The sequence below is a fragment of the Crinia signifera genome, chromosome 7 (genome assembly GCF_055691185.1).
Source record: "Crinia signifera chromosome 7, ASM5569118v1, whole genome shotgun sequence".
Lineage (NCBI taxonomy): Eukaryota > Metazoa > Chordata > Amphibia > Anura > Myobatrachidae > Crinia > Crinia signifera.
Genome location: NC_139223.1, coordinates 131,754,653 through 131,760,681, shown reverse-complemented (window position 1 = coordinate 131,760,681; position 6,029 = coordinate 131,754,653).

Sequence of the window (6,029 nt, the reverse complement as noted above, 5' to 3'; positions counted from 1 at the left end):
GAATGCATGAAATGACTGCTGGCGTGTTCTTTGCAGCTGTAGTATAGTTTAGCTGCTGAACTGTATTGAACTCTATTGCAAACAAACGGGATTTCAGTTTACTAAAATGATTGAGGTATATGATAGAAAATAGCCGTATAGTTGTCATGGTAACAATTATTTCCTTGCAAGGTGGCAGCAGAATTGTGCATCACTACTAACAACCCATTTAGAAGGGACACTTTGTTCTAGCAAAGACAGTTTGATTAGACTAAAATGAGACCACCATCAGACTGACATATCAAATCATGCCTCATTGGCACCCCATTAGGTCAGGGTGTGTACTGCATACTTATTGTCAGGTGTCTTGTGGATTTTAGTGCTAAAATCAAGGAAAATAATCTCGGAGCAGTTATAAAGTAATATGGGCATTCAGGGCCGTTTCTAGACAATTTAGCTCCCAGGGCAAAAAAAAAAAATTCACACAGGAGGCAGGCTGGATGTTACCACATCACCGCTATTAGTCACGCCCAACGCATTTTATCATAAAGTGGATTTAATCATGTGGTATACAGTGCATTCGGAAAGTATTCACAGCGCTTACATTTTTCCACATTTTGTTATGTTACAGCTTTATTCCAAAATTGAATAAATTCATTTTGTTCCCTCAAAGTGGGTTGGTATTGGCCTGTTGATGAGCAGTGCCTGGTTTCCTCCAAACATAACACCTGGCATTCACGCCAAAGAGTTCAATCTTAAGGTGCCCATACACGTTGCGATTTTAACATGCGTTTTGAACTTTTAAAGTTCAAAACGCATCGCATCGGTTAAAATCGCACCGTGTACCTGCGGGGATAGCACAAAAAGTCGCATCAGTTTTGTAGTACATGCGATGCGATGTCCATTAGGTAACTATAAACTCCCCCCCAAAAAAAGAGTCTAAAATCACATCACACCGCACCCGCACAGTACATCGCATCGCATCCCCCTACAAGTGCCAAAATCGCACGGCACAAATGAAGTTCAAAACGCACAGCACACATATCGCAACATTTATGGGCACCTTTTGCCTCATCAGACCAGAAATTTTTGTTTCTTATGGACTGATCGTCCTTCAGGTGTATTTTGGCAAACTACAGGAAGGCTGCCAAGTGCTTATTTACTAAGGAGTGGCTTCCGTCTGGCCATTCTACCATACCTTGTTTACCAATGTCATTATGGGGTATTGTGTGTAGAATTTTGAGGTAAAAAATGAATCTATTAGTATATCATATACAGGGGCACATCAATTTCTGCCCGCAGGCTCTACTCTGCCCCCTCTATGGCCCTCCGCATTCACTCTGCTGTCCCCTCTACCCCACTCAAATTATGGGCGAGATGTAGTAAACATTGATAAAATAGACACTGATAAACCCCCAACCAGGGCCGGTGCAGGAGCGCCCCAGGCGAGTCGGGGTGATGGCACCCCGGGGGGGGGCGGGGTGTACCTGCTGCGCTGTCTGGGGAGCGGGCAAGGGGGTTCGTGCCGGCGTCTGACAGGAGCGCGCAGGGGTACCTGCGGCACTGTGTATAAAGCTGGCAGTGGCGGCGGGTCCCTGCAGTGAATAGAAAATAACTAGCGCTATGTGGCGGCTCGGGAAGCGCTTCTGATTTTGAAAACACTGGCCACACGCTGATTGGCTGAATCTCAGCCAATCAGCGTGCGGCAAGTGTTTTCAAACCCAGAAGCGCTTCCCGCGCCGCCGCATAGCGCTAGTTATTTTCTATTCACTGCTGGGACCCCGCCGCCACCGCCAGCTTTAAACACAGCGCCGCAGGTACCCCCGCGGCACGGACACCCCTGCCTGCTCCAGCATCTTAATCACTGCAGGGACGCTGACGCCGCCAGCTTTATACACAGTGCGCTAACCCTCCATGCTGGGGCGAGGGGCGAACTGCCACCCTCCAGTGGCCGGCGCCCTAGGCAAATGCCTAGAGCTGCCTAGTGGTGGCACCGGCCCTGCCCCCAACCAATCAGCACCTACTGTAAATATAAATTTTCTAACCCAGCCTGTAGCATGGCAGTTAAGAGCTGATTGGCTGGTTGTTTAATACTCTCAATATTATCACTTTTTTAAACTTAGTACATCTTGACCAGTGACTGTAACATGTGACTGACATCATTCCTGAAACACTTTACAAATACAAATAGAGTCAACTGTCACACATAGAAGTTGACATGAAAATATGGAATTAACAACAGAATGCTCCTTCATTTCTATATTATTTCCTATCCTACACCAATGGGTACAATTCATCTTATGTAACAGCTTGTAAGCAGCAATTGTGGCGAGTCTTCCTGTATTTTAAAGTGGCAATCATTTAAAAAGCAAAACAAACCTGGTTTTGCTTTTAAATGATTGCTGTCTTCAAACTACAGACACACTCACCAGAGTTCCCACAGCTCACAGGTTATTACATAAGCCCCAATGTTTGAGATACCTTTATAGAAAAGTATTCATTTAAAACGTGCAATCTGATTTAGTAGCTCTTGCAATCCACCCAGTAGTTTGGAAATGCTTCTTGTATGACTCAATGCTAGTAAGATATTTAAATACTGTATAATGTCAAGGAAGCAGGAAAAAGGCGTGGACACACTTGATCAAGGTGTATTCAGGCAATCTGCCAGCTCAGCACTTAAATAAATTAAAACTTTTATTTATCCCTTTCACAAATCAACCAATAATATGTGTGAATGAGTGCATCCTATAAATGATATTGCTATTTGAACCATGAAATCTGGCAATTTAGTAGCAAATAAAGTACTTATAATTTCCCCAATTAATGGTACACAAAAGGCTTGAATTATAAAACTGCCTCTGTTTGCCTCTTTGTGGTAGAGTTGTAGCAGATTGTGGGGGCGATTCTCTAACACAGAAATGCGGTAAAAACCCCATTATCAGGGTTTTTACCGCAGTTCTGTATGCTCTAACCCCCCTCCGCAGTGGCAGAGCTGCGGAGGGAATCGCCAGCAAAAGCTGGCAATTCCCTGCAGAAGCCTATGGGCTTCTTACCGCAGCGCTGTTTGAGGGATCAGTCACGGATCCCTCCCAGCATGCCCTGCGGCCGGCGCCGTCACTCTGCACATGTGCGTGCACCGCATCGCAAGGGACAGCTCTTATCGCAAGAGCTGTCCCTTGCGTTAATAGCCGCATATGTTAGAACATATGCCGTTATTAAAAATGCGATGCCCGGCGATACAGGGCTGCGGATGTTACAACATCCCGCCCCCTATGTTGTTTAATGGCTATCCAGTAGGTTGGCTAATAACATACATGCCTACCTGCCCCTCTCCATGTGGGAGAAAACGCTCTGTTCCTGGACTTCCCTGGTAATGTATGATTGGCATCACCTGTGGGGAGCTAGGTAAAGGTGTTTCACCACAGGTGATGGCAATCATACATTACCAGAGAAGTCCAGGAACAGAGCATTTTCTCCCGCATGGAGAGGGTCAGGTAGGCAAGTATGGCTAATAGTTTATATGACCAGCAAGTGCCTTTAATGGGGTACAGTGACTGCATTATGACCCTCTCCAGGAGGGACACAATGATCTGCTCCTGGACTTTCCTCTTAATGTATGATTGCGAACACCTGTGGTGACTCACCTTTCTTATCAATTAACCTGTTTAAAACAGGTGGTGGCAATGGGATGCAGTTAAGATCCCGGCGGTCGGGATCCCGGCGTTCAGAATCCCGACGCCGGAATCCCGGCAGCCGAAATGCCGACACTTTCTCCCTCCTGGGGTGTCCACGACACCCCTGGAGGGAGAATAAATTAGTGTGCCGAGCGTAGCGAGGCACCAGGCCCGCTGCGTGGCGAGCGCAGCGAGCCCGCAAGGGGGGGCGATCCACGTCCCCCCCTTGTCGGCATTTCGGCTGTCGGGATTCCGGCGTCGGGATTCTGAACGCCGGGATCCCGACCGCTGGGATTCAATACTGAATCCGTGGCAATCATACATTAAGAGGGAAGTCCAGGAGCAGAGCATTGTGTCCCTCCTGGAGAGGGTCATGTTGGGAGGTATGCAGTGTGTTGTCATCTGTTAATTCCCTCATTACATTCATTAATTCATTTATGTTCCACCTTTGGTTTTTTTGGTGGGGACCATAATTTGTATCTAAATTCTAAGCACGGACCAAAGATACATATGGAACATGCCAGGTCTTTGCTGCCACACTCTCGAAGAAGTCATCATGACAATGAAATGCATTGAATGGTAACAGGTGGCTAAACAACACATGCAGTCTGACACGCCCAATCTGTACTTTTCTAGTGTGAGAGTGGGCTGTTAACACCCAATTCTACCAGTTGCAAGTAGAGCCTGAGGCTATGTACACACTAGGGTACTTGTTTCCTAGCACGGCGCCCACGATATTAAGTTGCATGACATCGCATCGCATGCCATATGTCCGCATGTGATGCGATTTTAAATTGTATAAGCCTCTATACGATTTTTAATTGTATAAGCACTAATGGGTGCTTACCATGTTAAATGCACCCCCACGCCACCCCCACTATCAACGCCAACCCGAAACGTGGCGAGCGCAGCGAGCCTGCGAGGGGCGCCGATACGCGTCCTCCGACCTTTTCATACCCCCACTATCCACGTCGGCGTGGAGTTGATTTTATATAGTGTGGCGAGCGCAGCGAGCCACCGAACCCGAAGCGTGGCGAGCGCAGAGAGCCCCGCGAGATGACGGGTATTACTTTACATGTATTCCGCGTCCCCTCGCCACGCTTCGGGCTCGGTGGCGAGCTGTGCTCGCCACACTATATAGAATCAACTCCACGCCAACGTGGATAGTGGGGGTATCAAAAGGTCGAACGACGCGTACCGCCGGCGCTCGCCACGCTTTAGGTTAGCATTGATAGTGGGGGTGGCATGGGGGTGCTTTTAACATTGTAAGCACCCATTACAGTGCTTATACAATTAATTATGTTATAGGGGCACATTTAACATTGAAAACACCCATTAGGGTACTTATACAATTTTAAATCGTATACCATTGTATATGGCATACAATGGCATACAATGCGATGGTATACAATTTAAAATTGTATAACATTGGCTGCCATCGCATCGCATACCATCGTATGCCTTATGGTATGCGATGGGCGCCATGCTAGGAAACAAGTACCCACACTAGAATGATGGGATGCAATAAGATATATATAAATATATATAGAGAATAAATCTCAGGAGATCCCGGCGGGGGCTAATCCCAAGAAACAGGCGGCACTCAATGGGCTAAGGATAATATCCAAATTTTATAGAAGCAAAAAGTGCAGCATGTCAGCAAACAGTCATGTCGACGTTTCAAAGCCGAGCGGCTTTTTCCTCAGGACGTGGAGTACGTTAAGGTGCATAAGGTGCTGTGAAAAGAAAATTAGAGCAGTGTGCTCTCCTACCTTATATTGGGCAGCTCAATCGTATGCCTTATGGTATGCGATGCGATTGGCGCCGTGCTAGGAAACAAGTACCCACACTAGAATGATGGGATGCAATAAGATATATATATATATATATATATGTATATACAATACCCCTTGCTCTCATGTGATATCTTATGTACACACTATACAATGTGACATAAGATCATAATATGTGCAGATGATAACCCAATATCTCACCATCAAGCCTGCATGTAGGACTATCATGCAGTGCCTCACAAGACGAATGGAAGTGAGCATCTTACGACAGATCGTGTGTAGATATACATGTACTGAACTGAATTGTTACAATCAGGGCCGGATTAAGGTCTGTGGGGCTCTGGACAACAAAAATTGTGGGGGCCCCCTCTTCTCACCCACCCTCCTCTCCTCTCACCCCCGCAGCACTCACCGGAGTAGTTATTCTCGCTGCCCATCGGACACTGAGGACCTGTGCTACACAGCGATTTCCCTATTGAGTTATATTGGAGACAGAAGTTTACAGCCAATATACTGATGTCAAAAGTGATTCATGACCTTTCACCATCTTGTTGGAGTTTTGTGAGCAGCATTTGTAAAATCG